Source organism: Cimex lectularius, unplaced genomic scaffold (genome assembly GCF_000648675.2).
Source record: "Cimex lectularius strain Harlan isolate CLEC.00 unplaced genomic scaffold, Clec_2.1 scaffold323, whole genome shotgun sequence".
NCBI classification, from domain to species: domain Eukaryota; kingdom Metazoa; phylum Arthropoda; class Insecta; order Hemiptera; family Cimicidae; genus Cimex; species Cimex lectularius.
In genome coordinates this window covers 293,823-313,713 of record NW_019394190.1, presented here as the reverse complement: position 1 = coordinate 313,713, position 19,891 = coordinate 293,823, and the positions used below count along the sequence as shown (strand labels likewise).

The 19,891-nt window shown below is 31.2% G+C and overlaps 1 protein-coding gene across 2 annotated transcripts in view; it reads left to right on the top strand.

Moving 5' to 3' along the window:
* Positions 1–4,184: 4,184 nt before the first annotated feature.
* The window catches only part of LOC106664901 (zinc finger and SCAN domain-containing protein 32-like), a 277,650-nt gene continuing 261,943 nt past the window's right edge, over positions 4,185–19,891 (top strand). The window contains exon 1 of one of the 2 annotated variants that reach the window (XM_014390972.2): positions 4,185–4,571. The gene's annotated coding sequence lies outside the window, so the exon portion shown is untranslated. The remainder of the gene's footprint in view (positions 4,572–19,891) is intronic. The other variant, XM_014390971.2, reaches the window with a different exon arrangement.

The following is a 19,891-nucleotide window of genomic DNA, read 5'->3' as shown; positions in this document are numbered from 1 at the left end:
CCCCCAAAATATGGAGCCAGGGATAAAGTACAATAAGCTGTACAGCTCATCTGCAGTGTTCAGGAGGGAACTCCTCCAGTCCCTGGTATCCATTGTAAAATATATATATATATATAAAACAATCAATTTCGCGCGGGTAGTAAGTGATTTCGGCCGTTCTAGCCAAAATATGTTAATACAAGCTATTAACAATCAAATGATAATCTTGTAAAGTACAGAAAAGAAGTTTCTGTCGTACAGGAAGTCTTAACATCCAATTACCGTTATTTATTGGGGGGGGGGGGTCAAGCAAGCTTACAATACTTTTGTCATATTATTCTCAATTAAAAAGCTTTCATTTTCAGTCCTCCATTCAGTCTTTTCATAAGCTTTGTACACCAGTCTTCGATAATCTTAAGATTCTTGGATGTTGCGGAAGCTTGAATAGGATTCGAGTTAAAGGACAAAATTGCTGCATCGTCCGCGTAGGTAATGGTATTAAGGGTACAGATCACTAGTATAAATGATTTGAAGGATAGGAACATGAATGCTCACATGAGTGACTTCAGAAAACTCGTTGGCAAAAGTATACCTAGTTACACTAAGTTATAAAATAGTGGAACATCCACTAATGTATTTGTCACATGTTTGTGAGGAAACCTTCATATTTTGTATACAAGGAGTACTTTTTAGTTGGCCCAGCTGAATTTCTCTTAAACCAATGACGCTATCAAGAAAAAAAGTGTTTAATATATTTTAATCTAGTTTCACATTTTACCTTCTTTTTGAGAAAAATTATACAGGGTACCTCAGGCCCAGTTCTTCAAAATTTCAAATATGACCCTACACAACCTGACAGATCATTTTAATGGATTTTTTGGGCTGAAAACAACGGTGCAAATGCAAATTGGTCAAAAAACGATAAAGTTATGGCAAAAAGTTTGAATCAAAAAACACTTATTTGGTTTGTTATTTATAAATGTTCGAACTGCGTGCCTTGCGTAAAACTGCAAAGATTTGTTCTTTTTAACCACTCTTCACTGGTGTCAGAGCGACAGAATCAGAGGAGATTGATTGATAAGTAGTTTCTATCCTTTGTCACAGTTCTTCAGCCGAGGTTGCTGGGTTATGATTGGTGTAGACACTGTTTTTTAAATAGCCCCTCAGAAAATAGGTGGAGTTAAATCGTGTGACAGGAGGCCAACAGATCGGGCCATGATGTCCTATCCACCTATCCCGGAAGTGACGATTCAAATAACGTCTCACCTCAAAGAATTGTGTGCAGGGCATCTATAAAGCTGGAGAATCATTCCTTCGATTTGTTGAAGAGGAACATCATCTAATGTGTTGAAAAAACCTCATTTAAAAAATGAGGAATTGAGCTCCATGTGAATTATTTTCGTAAAAATAAGGGCCAATTAATTTATTTTCGATAAGTCATTCATTCTTCGTGATGGAATAATGTAAATAAATGGAATAATCTCCTTAAAAAATGAGGAATTGCGTTCTATATGAATTATTTTCGTAAAATTAAGAGCCAATTAATTTATTTCCGAGAAGTCATTCATTCTTTGTAATTGTTGCAGAGGACAATCATTCCGTGCATTTGTTGAAGAGGAACTTCATCTAATATGTTGAAAAAACCTCCTTTAAAAAAATGAGGAATTGAGCACCATGTGAATTATTTTCGTAAAATTAAGGCCAATTAATTTATTTCCGAGAAGTCATTCATTCTTTGTAATTGTCTGATGTCTATGATGTCATCGGATAGTTTTAGAAAACCTCACTCAAAAAATTGAGGAACTGAACACCATTTAAATCATTTTCATATAAATGGGCCAATTAATTTGTTTGCGAGATTTCCACACCAAATTTTGTTACTGTTAACCATTTGATGATGGCAAACGTCCGACATTCTCGCATTGCCTCTGCCCACGTTCCAAAATTCCAACGGTTTAGTATACTGTTAGAGGTGAACTAGGATTGTTCAGACCACAGGATATATGGAACGTTTTCTTCAGCCTCCTAAATCGACATTTGTGCAAGGTCCGAACGTTAGGCGCTGTCATAATCAGAGTCCCAAAGTCCTTGGACAACATGAGAGCGGTACGGCTTAAAATTGTAAGCCCGGAGTACATCTCTAATTTAATTTTTTGAAAAACCTAAAATCCTACCAACATTTCGAGTGAGAAATTTGGATTTTCGCGAACAAACAGTAAAAAAATATTCAACTCCTCGTCGAAATTACTCAAAAATTTTCTTCCTTTTGCCACAACTTTGTCATTTTTCATCAATCAAAATCCCATTGCACCATTGTTTTCAGCCTACAAAATCCATTAAAAAGATTTGCTAGGATGTATATCGCCATATTTGAAAATCTGAAGTTGAACTGATCCTGAGGTACCATGTAAACATTTTTCCCAAAAAAGGTACATATTTGATTCTAGATTAAAAATTATTATTCAGAAATCGTGAGATGCGGTCTGGTGTGATGTAAGTTTCAGAAAAACATTTTCTTTATCGTGCCAATTTCGATCTTTATTGAGATCATCTTCAGGGCCTCGGATTTACAAACATTGTTTAAATTTAATGAAAAACAGGTAGGATGTGGAAAAAATTGAATTTATGCAATGCAAAAAAATAATTTTTTTTTATTGAATATAAAAAAATATTTTTTGCATTGTATAAATTCACTTTGTGCATTTAACCAAAAACAAGTAGGATGTGGAAAAAAGTGAATTTAACAAAAAAACAAGTAGGATGTGGAAAAAAGTGAATTTATACAATGCAAAAAAATATATTTTTTTTTATTGAATATAAAAAAATATATTTTTTGCGTTGTATAAATTCACTTTGTACATTTAACCAAAAACAAGTAGGATGTGGAAAAAAGTGAATTTATACAATGCAAAAAAATATATATTTTTTTATTGAATATAAAAAAATTTATTTTTTGCGTTGTATAAATTCACTTTGTGCATTTAACCAAAAACAAGTAGGATGTGGAAAAAAGTGAATTTAACAAAAAACAGGTAGGATGTGAAAAAAGTGAATTTAACCAAAACAAGTAGGATGTGGAAGAAAGTGAATTTAACAAAAAACAAGTAGGATGTGGAAAAAAGTGAATTTATACAATGCAAAAATATATATTTTTTTTTATTGAATATAAAAAAATATATTTTTTACGTTTATAAATTCACTTTGTGCATTTAACCAAAAACAAGTAGGATGTGGAAAAAGTGAATTTAACCAAAAACAAGTAGCATGTGGAAAAAAGTGAATTTAACAAAAAACAAGTAGGATGTGGAAAAAAGTGAATTTATACAATGCAAAAAAATATATATTTTTTTATTGAATATAAAAAAATTTATTTTTTGCGTTGTATAAATTCACTTTGTGCATTTAACCAAAAACAAGTAGGATGTGGAAAAAAGTGAATTTATACAATACAAAAAATATATATTTTTTTTATTGAATATAAAAATATTTTTTTTTGCATTGTATAAATTCACCTTTTTCCACATCCACATGTTTTTTGTTAAATTTAGACAATGTTTGTAAATCCCAGGCCCTGATGATCTCAATAAACATCGGAACGTTGGCACGATAAAGAAAATGTTTTTCTGAAACCTACATCACACCGGACCGCATCTCACCATTTCTGAATAATCATCGACTAACGGTCACTAATCACCACATATTAAAAATTATAAACACGTATTTTTTTGATAGCGTCATTGGTTCAACAGAAATTCAGCCGAGCATCTGAAAAGGACACCCTGTGTAGTCCACAACTATTTGTATAGTACATCGAACATCAATTAACTATTTAATTGTTCTGTAATATATTTATTACGTGGCACAAATTATAGCAGAATTTGACCAAAAATTGGTTCATTAGAGAAAAAACTCTTCGTTTCGGAAGAAGTCATTTTTTTGGCACATTTTCGATAAATTTACCGACATATATATTGGTAATATTACTCGAAGCAATATTCGTTTCTGCTAGATTGATTTATTTGCTAAAATTCGTGGATTCCACTTGCAATGGTTTGTTTGGTCAAGAAGCTATAATGGTTTTAGTGCACCGTTTTCTCTTAAATTTAAAAAGTGCGGGCTAAAATGATTCTACACGGTTTGATATAATGATGAGTACTACTGGTATGATTATAGAAGGGCGTCCTTTACCGTCCGCGGGGTTGGAAGAATTAGATTGGCATTGGGGTAGTGTGTTGGTGGGTGTGAGAAGCTGTTGAAGCTGGAAGGGGAAATCTAGGTCTTTGGAGCTGGCCGGAGGTTCAGTCAGCCAGTACAACTCTGAGAAAGGAGTTGAGCACTCGGTCTGTGATCTCCCTCTCTTTTTGGTCCTTCCTCTTCTCTTTGTCAGCCGTCGACCGCCTCCTGAGCCACCCTCTTCCTCCGTGCTCGCCGGGGATGGGGTAGTGTGTCCTGAGTGAATAACAGTTTCAGTTCAGTGTACGACAAAAAAAAGTAACGAAACTAACGTAATAAGTGTTTGGTACGGACTTCAGGAGTCGGGAGGAAACGAGATCCGGATACAAGATAAAACTTCCGGCGGACCCTGGGAACAGGTACAATTCTGTTATGGTTTAGTGCGTAATTAAGGTTTTTTTAAACCGATTCGTCAAGTCACATGTACAGTATTAAAAATCTGTGTTCAATTAAAATCCGTACCGGCGAACTTTTTTCCGTACGAACGTTAGATCCATAAGCGGACCATTAGCTATACAGATTTAACCAAAACTAAAAAATCAAATGTCAGACCATTGCGTATTTATTAATTATTGAACAATAAAGTCTTTCCTGACTTTTAAGATCAACGGTAACTTGGTAACATTACGCAGAAAAAATAAAAACGGTAAACTTATAACTTGAACAATATAACAAGATAAATTTTTTTGATTATTTACTGATAAATCTTCGTACAGTTTTTGATTCAGCCATCAGTGTTGTTAAACAATAAAACTGCTTCAAGTGCATTAAATTGAAAATAAAATTACCTTTTTTCTCATAAGGGTATAAATATAGAAATAACGGCTTTAAACCACGTCTATCCACTTCGGAGCTTTTTTTTTCATCGACCGCCGTGCGTTCATCTAGCTGCTTACGCGATTAACATCTCCATTGTGGTTGACTACGATCTCCCCGGATTATCTATTATTATTACAATTAACCACTATCTTCTTATAAGAAACTTCGGAAATTGAGATAATCTTTAAACACGAGTCGGCCAAAGGGTAACGTACTGTGTTGACGCAACGCGGATGAAATTATTAATTTTAATGCAATAACATTTTTTTTTTAATTGGAAGGAGTTTTTAATTAATTTGGGTAAATAAAAACCGTGGTATATGATACGACATTATAATTTTCTCTTATACGATCATTTTTTTTCTATTTTTTCCTTTTCCTTCTTGGTATATCCGAAAAACTTTTTCATTTTAACACTTTTGGGATTGTTTAAAAACTACAGCATAAAAAAATCTATATATAATATCTACATATAAACAAAAATGTTATAATAAAAAATACAACCATAATAAAAACCGTGGTATATGATTCAACATTATAATTTTCTCTTATAGGATCATTTTTTGTTGTATTTTTTCCATTTCCTTCTTGGTATATCCGAAAAACTTTTTCGTTTTGAGACTTTTTGGGCTTGTTTTGAAAACTACAGCATAAAAAAATCTATATATAATATCTACATTTAAACAAAAATGTTATAATAAAAAATACAACCATAATAAAAACCGCGGTATATGGTACAACATAATTTTATCTTATAAGATCATTTTTTTTGTATTTTTTCCATTTCCTTCTTGGTATATCCGAAAAACTTTTTCGTTTTGACACTTTTTGGGCTTGTTTTGAAAACTACAGCATAAAAAATCTATATATAATATCTACATATAAACAGAAATGTTATAATAAAAAATACAACCATAATAAAAACCGCTGTATATGGTACAACATAATTTTCTCTTATAGGATCATTTTTTTGTATTTTTTCCTATTCCTTCTTGGTATATCCGAAAAACTTTTTCCTTTTGACACTTTTTGGGCTTGTTTTGAAAACTACAGCATAAAAAAATCTATATATAATATCTACATATAAACAAAAATGTTATAATAAAAAATACAACCATAATAAAAACCGCGGTATATGGTACAACATAATTTTCTCTTATAGGATCATTTTTTTGTATTTTTTCCTCTTCCTTCTTGGTATATCCAAAAAACTTTTTCGTTTTAACACTTTTTGGGCTTGTTTTGAAAACTACAGCATAAAAAATCTATATATAATATCTACATATAAACAAAACTGTTATAATAAAAAATACCACCATGTAAAAACAAAGACTTTTTGGTTCCAATGGTGTTCAATTCTTTTTTTGTGGTTGTCAAAAATTCAAAGAGAAAATTGTTGTCTAATTTAAAATTTACGTAAAGAAAAATGCAAATACAACTTTACATTACGCAATTTTTTTTATATAAACAAAAATCCTATTTAACTAATCCACCTTGAACTGCACACGTTAATCTATATTTTGTGGAAAGAACTAAAGCAAAAAGAAAAAACTCTGATTTTTGTGCTAGTTGAAAATTCTTCAAAAAACGTTAATACATATGAAATATTCCCATTTTAATTTTCCTTTTAATACAATCAAAATTTACCCTTGTCAACCGGAAGATATATTAAACATATATCTGATTTAAACTGTTTCTGAAGTTTTATAAAAACTTTTTGAAGAGTAACAACTCAAGATATTTCTTGTCCATAGCTCATTGTTTGATATTAAACTTAATCACGATTTAAGAAGATTTACGGTTTTTAAAACTATAGAAAAAATGTTTGTCATTAGAGTAAACGAATTTAGACTATAATTAAAGAAGTAACGACTGTTTTTCTGGACCAAATAATACATTTTAAAATTTTATTATACAACTATAAAATTATGTTAAATATTAAACAATAACTCGTTCTGAACACAGTAAAACTGATCACGTGACATTCCGAGTTCTAAAAGCTCTTTAAACAATTTTTCCCAGCGAAGTGGCTGTTCTAGAGTGTCTTGCTTTCATGAACGTCCCAGTATAATATGCTTATAGTCTTATTTTTTTTTTTTTTTTTTTTTTAATGTAAATTCTATTCCAAATTTTTCCCAAACATTATCGTCGCCCAACTAAAAATTGCATCGGTATGCAAAGTTTTTATGGTATGAATTGGGCGGAATCGGAAAAGTCGGAGTCGATCATAAAATTCATCTCACCTGAAAAGTATTTTTTCAGGTTGGTCGGTATTCAACCAAATTTCTTAATCACATGGAAACAATTTTTTTTTCATTTAGTGGGACAAGAATAATCAAACAGTCGTATGGAGCAATATTTTTCAAAAACTAAGCAGGAGGGGAGAAATACATTCTTTTTGTATAAAATAAAACTCCTATTTACAAATTTCTAAAAAAAAAAAATTTAAAAACAGGCAACTTTTTGTCATCTCTTTGAACAACCATAACATTTGCTGAACTACTTTTTTGAAACCTTAGATTTCAATAAATTTGAAAATACTTTTCGATACATGAAAATAGAATCCTGGCTGATAAACATTTATTTTTATTTTCTTTATTTTTAGAAATTCTAAATTGATGTCGAGAGAAGTGTTTGTAACTCCTTTAACCTGATGATGAGCGTTTAATGTTCGAAATCTGATAGTTTTAAACAACAAAATCATTTACAAAAAGAGACCTTTTAATTTTGTATTTGATTTATTTTTTCAATCTCCACAGTTTAATTATTTTAAATTGTTAATCCTTCGACAAGCATACTAAGCTTAACGGATATTTTAAACGTTAAAAAATTAAAATACTTTTTAAGCTTTTACACAAAGGCATAGAAGAAAATCATAGTATCAATATTGGCAATAATATCAAGCACTTGATACTTGATGAAAATTGCCTAGAATAACGCATGTATTTTGCTTTGCAACAATAGAATCTTAGAATGATATTCTTCCTTAATTTCTCGTAAATTCGTTACGGCTTTGCTAAGCAAATTTCAACTTTAAAACAATGTTTTGTCAGCACAGTGTCAACTAGGCTGATAATCTTTGTAGAAAATAAAAAAATGCTATTATATTTTTCAATTTCGGTCAATGAAAAAGGCCATTCACCTATTTGAATATTAAACCCTGCTAAAATGTCTCCAACATTACTTATATATCACAGACCGGAAGTTTGGCTTGATTGAATTGATGCTTATTCCACCTGTTCCAACTAGCAATGAAAAATTGTTGTTGTATAAAATGTCGATGTCGATAAGAAGTGTACAAAATTAATATTTGCTCGGGGTTTTTTAAACAAATTTGCAAAGTAATACTTATTAAATTTACCCTACACCATTTTTCCAAACGCGCATATTATTTATCGATAATGTATTACGTGTAGTATTTAGTGACCCTTAATTTATGATTATTTAGATATCGTGAGTGGCGATCTGGTGTGATGTAGGTTTGGAAAATAGCAGTTTTGGGTTCGAATCCTAGCACAGCCCTTGGAATTTTAATTTGCAATAATACGAAAAATGTATTTCAACTGGTTTGACCCTTGTCCGCGACAGCAGGAATTACCCACTTGCTTTATGAATCTATCATTACATATATATCAAATGATCAATTTTTTTTTATCCCCGAAGGAAATTTTATTTAATGATAAAAATTATGTTCTACAAGAATATATTACTCATAAATTGTTACAAAACGTTTTATATGATGAGAGTGATTTTTATTTTATTAAATTTGTAGGAAATATTTTATGGTTTTGGTATTATAATTAACGAAGCTTTTTGACTGGAATTTAAATGATTGCAACACTGGTTTTAGGGTTAGATGGTTAGATTTTTACTGACAGTTATCAGAATTTCAGTTTCAAAGAACTGAATGAATTATTAATTAATTTATTGGAGTTATTTGAAAAATGTTACTATAGTAATAAAAAATCGTCAATATTAAATTTGTTTACGTTATTTATCTTTTTTTTATATTTTGTAATATAAATATATATCTTTGAAATATGTATATCTAATTTTATCTTGAAACAGATCGTATTGATCCGAAAGACTGGTAAAAAGTGAAATTGAAGGACAATAGCAGGTGAAATTTCTTTCCAATATGAAAAAAGGCAGGCGAAAATTAACCAAATTTATTTCTAAATTCTTGGAAAAATTACACATGGATAGAATTTCGCATACTTTTATATATATTGTTTAAAAAATGATTATTTAGTCGAAACTAAACATTTTAAGCGTTCACGTATAAAAAATCTCTCCAGTCTACATAGTTTAACATTTTATAGATTTTATTTTTTATTCTACTATTTAAAAAAGTATATCTGTATTATGAATATAAACAGTAAAGAGTCAGAGAGATCCTGTATAGCTGTTTTTAGAAGTATGTCAATTGAAACAATTTTTAAGCATGCCAAATAAGTTTAGTCTGGTTTGTTTTTATTAACCCAATATGTGTTTTGGTCCCTTTGATTTCACAACGATGAAGAATAAATATAAATTATTTTACTTAATGTTATACGTACTTCCGGATGTTAGTTTGTCATACAACAGTTTTTAGAAAAGTAATATTTTTTGGAAATTCAATTTTTTTATGATAATCAATGGTAATACAACCCGTCAGAATGCTAATCTGCGATCCGAAGAGAAAATGCGCATGCTTTATCATTTTCACTTCATAGCCCAAATTGTCTCTAGTAATTATAATTAATTATTTATATCCTATAATGTTAAGGTTGATTTATAACCCGTGTATGAATTCATACAAAACAAAATAATTAAATCTTAAGATTTTTGAGAAAGGCCACAATTTGTGCATACCAAGACCGATTAGCATATTTTTAAAAAAAATACTGAAAATTTATATTTGTCGTTAAATAAACATGATATTCTGATTATAGTTAATTTTTATAGGTAAATAAAAAGTTTCTAATTGGTTGTCAATGTCAATTTATGTTAAGCAACAGATGATTTGATGACATTTAACTAAATAATTACTGTTTTAAGGAAGTGATTTAACATGTTAATTTTACTTGAATTTAGACATTTTTTTTATACCGACAATAGATTTATCACAACTATTAAGTCAAATCAAAGAAAGATCACACTATTAATTTTCGTCAAGATAAACCGAGAGGGTGATTTTTTTTCTCTCGAAATATTAACATACTGAACCCATTAAAAGTTAATTCAGATTATAAATTAAACAAGTACGCTCATTCTAAATGATATATAAATCAAATTATTACCAAACTTACAGCTTTATAGCCTCGGAAGTTTTGCAATTATTACTTCTTGTTATGAAATTTTGCCGCAGTTGAAAATTTTTGGACTGGAAATTTTATGTTGTGTTGTTTAATTTATATTCAAGCCCTACAATGTGGAATGGGAATATAACAGCGAGGGGGGAAATCATAATTATGTTTTGGAACGTTTGGCCGTTTTTGGTATTATAAAAAAATATATTAAGAAAATTCATTGCTATAGTTTAATTTTAAATATATGTTTGGTTAGTATTATATGAAAAAATGAGCTTTGTTTTAAAAGAAAAATTGTTTTGTGGAATTGAAGTGTTTATGTTAGAGATAGGTTATAAGAAGAAAGGAACTTGTATACAATTGGAAACCTTGACAGAAACCTTTTGGAAATTAATACAATAAATAATTTAATATAAAAGTCAAGCTAATGCTAAGGACTTTTCGTTTTTCTGTAATCCGAAAATTGAGCATTTAGGGTCGTAGTAACGTCAAATAACCGATTCCCGTGGGAGTGGAGTAAACATTTTCTCATGAACTATTGTTGTAAAATATTGTCATGAGCGGGTCGCAAGTGAAGTCGTGATAGGTGTAGTCGTCCTTGTCGCTCCTGACTAAAGGTTAGTCAGGATGTGGCATTTAGAAGGAATGCATCCACCCACCCCGGACCTCATCAAACCGCATGAAAGAAATATTTGGGCTGTAAAGCGGTCAGGAACCTTCCGAAATATCCGTCTGTGGCCACAGGCTCAACTTCTCACCGTAATCCTTTCTTAAAATTGATTATCACCAGGTCTAAAATTGGAAAATTGTTCGATAACGACCGGCTCCTAGCTGCTATTTCGGTTTCGTTGTAGGAAATAACAGTGATACGTTCGTTAAATTGTCTTTTTTCTCTTTTACAATCGACGCATTAGTAATTTTCTTTTCTACACATTAGTTAAATTAATTTGAAAATTTCTTTTTCAGATATTTCATGTTAACTCTTGTGAAATTATTCCATACCTTCATTGTCTAGTACATATACTGCACTATTTTAATAATTATTCGGAAATCGTGAGATGCGATCTGGTGTGATGTGGGTTTCAGAAAAACATTTTCTTTATCGTGCCAACGTTTCGATCTTTATTTAGATCATCTTCAGGGCCTGGGATTTACTAACATTGTTTAAATTTAACAAATACATGTAGGATGTGGAAAAAATAAATGTATACAATGCAAAAAATATTTTTCATATTGAATCAAAGTATTTCTACTCACTACGCAGAAAACAAACACTTTGAGTGAATAGAAATACTTTCATTGAATATAAAAAATATTTTTTGCATTGTATAAATTCAGTTTTTTCCACATCCTACATGTATTTGTTAAATTTAAACAATGTTTGTAAGTCCCAGGCCCTGAAGATGATCTCAATAAAGATCGAAACGTTGGTACGATTAAGAAAATGTTTTTCTGAAATCTACATTACACCAGACTGCATCTCACGATTTCCGAATAATCATCGACTAACGGTCACTAATCACCACACACTATTTTAATAACTAATTACCCCAATAATAATGACATTTGTTGAATATTAATAGGCAGTTCGTTATATTTTTTGTCAAGTTAATTATTATTTTATCAAGTCAATGTTTAACAGTTTCCCCTTTTTTAAGTCACAACATATAAAAAAATGCACGAGGCGCAACATGGAATTACTCTAGATTGATTTCTCTATTTATATTTTAAGTAAAGGTTTCATTTTTTTTTAATGTGTTGGGTATAATGATATTATGGAGTAATCCGTCACTTAAGGTATTCATGCAAATATCAAGATTTTTTGAACCGGAAGTGAGCCCTTTCGGAATCGTTCTCTGCTAACCGCTTTGTCAGTACGTTTTATTAATCTCTTTAAGTTTTGGTTTACTTACCCCGAATTACTTGCTTACAATGGAAGAGATATAATACCAATGAAGAAACTACCACGTTACCAATTTTAGCATATAAAATTTTCAAATGATTCAGGAATAATAATATAGTACTAACTTAATAGGACAATAAAATATTTAACACTATTGCATTTTTCACAAATAGTACAACTTTAAAATTTATCATTATTCAGAAATCGTGAGATGTGGTCTCGTGTGATATAGGTTTCAGAAGAACATTTTCTTTATCGTGCCACGTTTCGATCTTTATTGAGATCATCATCAGACCGCATTCAGACACCAGACCGCATCTCACGATTTCTGAATAATTATCGACTAACGGTCACTAACCACCACACATTTAAAATTTATTTTGGATAATTTTCTTCAACTGCTTATTTTGGATAAGTGAACGAATTAGTCGCTTGATTTTTGGAATTTTTTTATTATTCAGCGTTCAATATTCAAACAAAATCACCAGACTAACCTTTAATCTGATAAATAATCTGATTACAGAAAATAGTTAAAAAGAGTCTAGAGTTGCCCAGATAATTCATATTCTCAGACAGCGAAGTATTGAATACTATGACCTATCCAACCTCTACTCTAACGTGGTTTGGGAATGCCTAAAATACCCTGAGAAAAAAAAGTAAGGAAATAATGTGTGTGCCAGGACTAAAGCAGATTGAACATGCAGTCAACGAAAACTAGGAGCATGAAAATAAAAAAATCAAAGTTAATACTGGGTTGTTATGGTAGATGGATCCAAAATGAAACGCGGGTGTTAAAAGCCCAAAATTTGTCCTTGCCTCAGGTCCCAAACATTAATATTACAAGCATTGTACCATGCAATAGAACTCGGTGAAGAAGAAATACACAAAAATGGAATAAATAGTGCACAGGTAATCTCAGACAGAAAAGCACTGAAGACTTTACTCATCCACCTTCAACTCAAATCTGGTCTGGAAGGGCCTAATATATCTTGAACTGGGAAAACGAAATCACGTGACTCCGATATGGTACCAGGGGACGAAAGGATTGAAGGCTACGAACAGGCTGTCAAGCCCACCATCAGAAAAACTTACGAACTCAAATTGTTAAAAAGGATAAAAATATATAAAATAAGTAGTTACTAAGGATACTAAGGATGAATGACAGACCCTTTCTAACAATGATAGTAATAGATTTTTCGGAAGAATAAAAATTCTGAAATTAATAAAATGTTATGGTATGTAGATAGATCCAAATTAAAACAGTGACGGAAGGCAGGTGTTACTAAATTTTGCCCTAGCATAACCGCAAATCCTTCACCATTAATTTTTATTTTTAGTCCTATCAATTATTTTAAGCACCATTAGATAGAGGAAAACCAAAGAACTCATAGGCAAAAATATGTTCGCTGTATTTTTTGGCATATATTCTCACAGTAAAAGCTGGCATGGATGACTAGAGACTGATATGTCACTAACACAGAATTTAAAAACAATGGTATCATTTTTTGATTTTTCACACAAAATAAGGACTTAATTAATACATTGATAATCAATCAATGGATTATCCTTCCTAGTCCTTCTTTTTCGATTTTAGTTTAAAGCAGGTCCATTAATCTAAAAGTTTAACATAACATATCTTCTTTTTATTCTTATTAAGCCTGAAAGTGTTTTAAATGTTAAAAATGCCATGGCAAAAATAGCAAAAAGGAGGGAAAATTTAAAAGGTGGGGTTGAGATGGGAAGTTAGTGTCCGAGTGGATCGAGGTCACGATAGTTCAAGTGGTAGAGCAGCGGCGTATCTAGCCGAAGATCGTGGGTTCGAATCCCGCTCTTGATACTGACTTTTTTACTCAACTAAAAAACCTTAATTCATTGAAAAAATGTTAACAATGTTAGCAACAGTGCACGGTCTCGACGAAAGTCATGTGTACCCGTCTATAGAAAAGATTTAACTGCATCTTCCAAGCAGACGGCTAATAAGTGAATAATTAACATGATGCAACTTTGGAAAGGGAATTAAGAAAAAGAAAAAAAAACGTGTTAGAGAAGTAATAAGTTAATGGCCCGTCTTCCTGCCCGGTGCCCTCTTCATTACTGGGACTAACCGATTGTAGCAATGCACCTAGAAGAAACATAGACTCTTAAAGGAAGTCGGTAAATATCTTGATATTTGGTCTAACGGGAATGATGTTTCCAAGGACGACTAGATGTGTTTTCTCCTACTTGACTCCCGATGGATTTCCTCACCGGGCTTTCGATTTTTGCCCCGGGCATGCAATTTTTTAATTTGACATGCAATCAGTTAGTAAGCTGGGATAAAGAAGAATTAGAAAAACCTTTGATATGAAAGGTCAAGTTTAAGAAAAATAAGTATGCAGTCATTCAAGTTCGATACTCAGACCTCACTGTTACCTTACTAGAATAAAAATACATAAATATACTTAGGAATACAGAAATTATCGTTAAAGACAGTTATTCTATATTAGTAAAGAAATAAGAACAATGAATCATAGTCTTAAAGCAAAATAAATCAAAATTGCTTTTTTTAATACAACTGCATCGATCATTATATAAGATAATTGTTTATGGTTTGTTTTTAGTTTGGGGTCACTAGTGACGATAGATTCTCTCTCTGATCTATTGTGGAATTGTCCCTTCTTTACTTCCTAATACTAGAAAGTGCACTACTACCCTTATGATAGTTATGCATTTTTCGTTTTTTTTTCGCTTATGTGTATGAAACGGTATGCTGTCACGTTTTCGATATGTGCAATGACATAAAACATATAGTAACAAAACTGCTGTCAAATTGATTACTATTTGTATAAAAATATTTTTTGTATGAAGTAATTTTTAGTTTTTAATAATTGTGGTGCCGTGAGGAAATAAGTCGAAGTCCGAAACCTTGGCAAACTTCTAAGTACATATAATAGTTGCCTTTTATTAACCACATCTCGGATTTATCGTCCAAACTTCATTTAGATGTTCATTGTAGGTTGATAATTCTGTGCATTCACTAGTTTTCATGGTCCGCTTGACTAATTAATGTCTTTCAATTAATTAAGGTTTTTAGTTGAGATAAAAATGTCAGTGTCACGAGCGGGATTCGAACCCACGATCTTCGGCTAGATATGCCGCTGCTCTACCACTTGAGCTTTCGTGACCTCGATCCACTCGTGCACTAACTTCCCATCTCAACCCCACCTTTGAATTTTCGTGGGTTCGAATCCCTCTCATGACACTGACTTTTTTATCCCAACTAAAAACCTTAATTAAATTCTGCGCATTTTTCAAACTCAATTTAATTCTTTCTGACAAGGGTTTATGTGATGTTACAATACGATTTTGTCAAAGGTTACCAATCAGGCGGTTGTTTTTTATTACATTAGAAAGAAAACTTTTCAACTTTCGTGCTATCATTAAATGAACTTTTGGACCCGAGGGATTCAGAAGATTACAGTGTAAAGTAGTGACCCACCTGTAAAAGAAATGCAATTCAAAACCATTATCCATTTATATCTCGACAGTTACCGGCTAAATATTTCTAATATCTCACACGTTAGAGAAAGTAAATATACTTTTTTAAATTATTTACAAGAAAAACAATTATCAATAGAGTCAAACACTTGGTACTTGAAGAAAATTGCTTAGAATAATATATGTACATATATGTATTTTGTTTTGCTGCAATAATTTTTTATTAAAGAACTGGTGTTCTTCCATAATTGTTGTCATATTCGGTACGGATTTGCTAAGAAATTTTCAACGAAAAAAAATTAACATTTTTGTCGGTTGTTTTCTATTTTAACTAACTTTTTAATAAACTGTAAAAATTTAAAAAATTATTATCTTTTTCAATTTTGAAAAAGAAAAATGACCGTTCATCTATTTGAAAATTAAGCCTTGTAAAAATATTTGCAACGTTATGACTAACAGTATCACAGACCGTAAGGAATTTAATGAAAGGAAAACAAATTTGACTTGATGCTTATTCTATTCACTTGCTCCGACAAGCAATGGTGAATCTTGCATAAAATTTTTTTCAATGTGGATAAAATGTTTGCATAGAAAATTAATATTTTCTCGTCTTGAACAAAAGGGTCTTCAGTGAGGTCACAACAGAAACGACAATTCATTAAGTTTTTGCCGAGCTTTCGACGATTATATCGTCATCATCAGGGCCTATTTATTTTAGGAAAATATCGCAGTTAGAACATGTTTTAAATTTAAAAAAACAAAATTACAAAAAACAAGTATTTATCTTACTTTAACTCGATGAGTGTCGAAATATATCTGGAGAGGAAGAAACTGCATTTATAATAAGATTAATAAAAATTAGGTGAAGCTCAGTATCTAAACAATGAACGGTATGGAGTTAATTAAAAACAATAAAACAATATAATAGAAATTTTTTTTAAAAATTATTTAAAACCACAACGTGGTCTTATAGATTACCTCGGTTACACATAACTATAAGTGCACCTCTCTTTTTCTTAACATTAATAATAAAATTACTTTTTCCCCTCAGGTACATTATAATATCACAGTTGAGATTAGTTAAGCTTTTCTAAATTGTACTATATATAGATAACTCAAATAACATGTTCTAACTGCGATATTTTCCTAAAATAAATAGGCCCTGATGATGACGATTTAATCGTCGAAAGCTGGGCAAAAACTTAAAGAATTGTCGTTTCTGTTGTGACCGCACTGAAGATCCTTTTGTTCAAGTTGTTCAACAATCAGGTCATCATTTCATCTTTAGTATTTGCTCGTGTTTTTTCAAGAAAATTAGCGAATTACAACTTGTTCAAAGTACAACCTGTCAAATTTTCTAACCTCGTGTTTTATGTATTGAATACTTTCTATTTATAGATTATATTCTATCATTTTCCGATTCGTATTCGCCAGGCTATCGGTCCTCGGTTCGATTCACAACATAGCCTTTGAAATTTTAATTTGTAATAACATGGAAAATATATTGTAAAATTGTAAGGCTAATTCAAGGAATACGTACATATCGAATGAACAATTTTTTATCCTCAAAGGATATTTTATTTATTGATATAAATTATATTTATGAGAATAAATTCCTAATATGATGTTACAATTCGATATTACCAGAGATACATTTTTATTTGATTCAATTAGAAGGAAATATTTTATGGTTTTGGTACTATAATTAACTAACCTTTTTAACCCCTGTAATTTAGACGATTACAACATTGATTTTAGGTCTGGTGTGATGTAGGTTTCAGAAAAACATTTTTTTTATCGTGCCAACGTTTCGATCTTTATTGAGACACTCACAACCGACACGCAAGAATGGCACAATTACACAGAAGACAAACACTTTGAGCCCTGAAGATGATCTCAATAATGATCGAAACCTTGGCACGATAAAAAAAAATGTTTTTCTGAAACCTACATCACACCAGACCGCATCTCACGATTTCTGAATAATTATCGATTAACGGTCACTAACCACCACACATTGATTTTAGTCTTTATGTAAGGTATTGGTTGAAATGAAAAAGTTAGTGTCACGAGCGGGATTCGAACCCACGACCTTCGGCTCATACTTTTCTGTGAAGTCACGATAGCTGAAGTGGTTAGAGCAGCGGCGTATTGAGCCGAAGGTCGTGGGTTCGAATCCCGCTCGTGACCTTAACTTTTTCATTTCAACCAATACCTTACATAAAGATTGATTAATTGAAAGAAGTTATTTGGTCAATCGGACCACGAAATATAATGGATTGATTTTAGGTTTAGATGCCTAGGCTGGATTTTTTTTTTATAGAAAAAGAGTACCTGTTTCAACTTTAATAAAATCAGTCTAAATATCTTAAATAATAATAATAATGATCAATTTTTGCTTTATTTAGTTGCTTTTTGTTTGTCTTTAGAAAACAGGATCCAAATAAAACAATACTTTAAGTTTATTCGGTTTCCCGTTATTTATCATTTGTAAATAAAAATAAATGAAAGAAACATTGATTTATTACAAGTTAAAATATTCATATTAAACGTAGGACAGAAAGTATTTGAAGAAACATATTTCAATAATCTTTTACAACTACATGAAAACCATTCTACGCACTGCATTATTGTGTAATTGAAAATTTAGAAATACATGTGATTTATATGTGTAATTATCATATTCTAGCATGAAGCAGTAACATTACTTTCCTTCGATGGTTGGTAGCCCACAGAGGCTATTTATTCTCGGGATGTTTTTCCTTCTTATACAGAGACCCGGACTTGAGATTGTTCGAACCTTATAAACGTTCAAGGTAAAAATTTGAAATTTGTTTAGTGAAATATTGGCAAATCCGTTGAACAAGCGGTTCGTAGTTCGAATACTAGCGTAGCACATAGAATTTTGATAATATGTAAAATATTGTAATGTTTTCCCTCGTCCGCGACACCGAACTAGATAAGGCCTCCTGTATGGCAAGAATTTTTAAACTTTTTAGCAGTACATCCTAGTTATTAATTATCTCTTAAGCGTTTTACAGCAGAAAAATACTATTTTAATTATACCTTATGTTATTTAGTGTTGTAGTTCTCATAAACTCATTATTTTTCCTATGGTGGTAGAGAGTATTAGATAAGAGAAAAATTGAAGCGAAACGAAATAAATCGAATACAATAAATAAATTTAAATAAGTTGAATAAAGAAAGTGGTAAGAAAAGGAGACACCGCTTGTGAAAGACACACATAAGTCCGCAGAGTTGTCTCTTGGAACGAAGTAGGTTGTTTGAAAAGTAGCGCTATAATTTTGTTTCCCTCTCGAGTGTATAAAACGGAAAATAAACCTTTTTCCGTTTTAGTCCTTTATGGCTTTTCGAGAGAAGAAATGACAGTGCACAAGTGTCGGGTGCCAACCTTTCCTTCCTTACATAAGAATCCGTTGGACACCGTTACTAATCCGTGTATGTGGATAAAAATCCATAATAAAACTGATCAACGCTCGAAAAAAGAAATCTCGTTCCAAGTTGGGAAAAGACAATTCGTACTTTATGGAACCGCAATGGATTTTAAAGACGCCGTGTTAGAAAAATGAATGTGAACGCTTCTTTTCACGTATTCGTGATCCTTTGATTCGCCGCTGGAACGAATCCTCGCAGGCTTATAAATTATTGTTGTAATATGAAATTATTTATAAACGGCTATACAGTAGTTCATGATAAATAATTTATGAACGTTTTTTTTCCGCGTCAAGTAGAGCTTCATTGTGTTATTTTTTCGATTCCCAGCTATGTAAAGCTCAATTGACAAGTCTAACAAATTTTTATTTTATAATTCTATATAAATACGTTTTTTTTACATCAATCTACAGGTTTTCAGATATATCCGCAGGCAAATGGAATCTTGTAACTTTGTTATATAACAAATCAGCATTATATAACAGAATTATTGAAATAATCGAAGAGTAAATCAGATTACCTAATAAAAAGTTTTATTGTTATCGATAATTTCAATTGCAAAGTAATTTTTGTCATGCAGGAGGTCTTAACGTCCAATTACCCGTTGGGTGTCGCGGAACGGTGGTCAAACCAGTTTACAATATATTTTTCATATTACGATCAATTAAAATTCCATGGGATCTCGGATTCAAGCTAAGAACTAAGACCAAGAGAAAATTAGAAGAATAATAAAAGA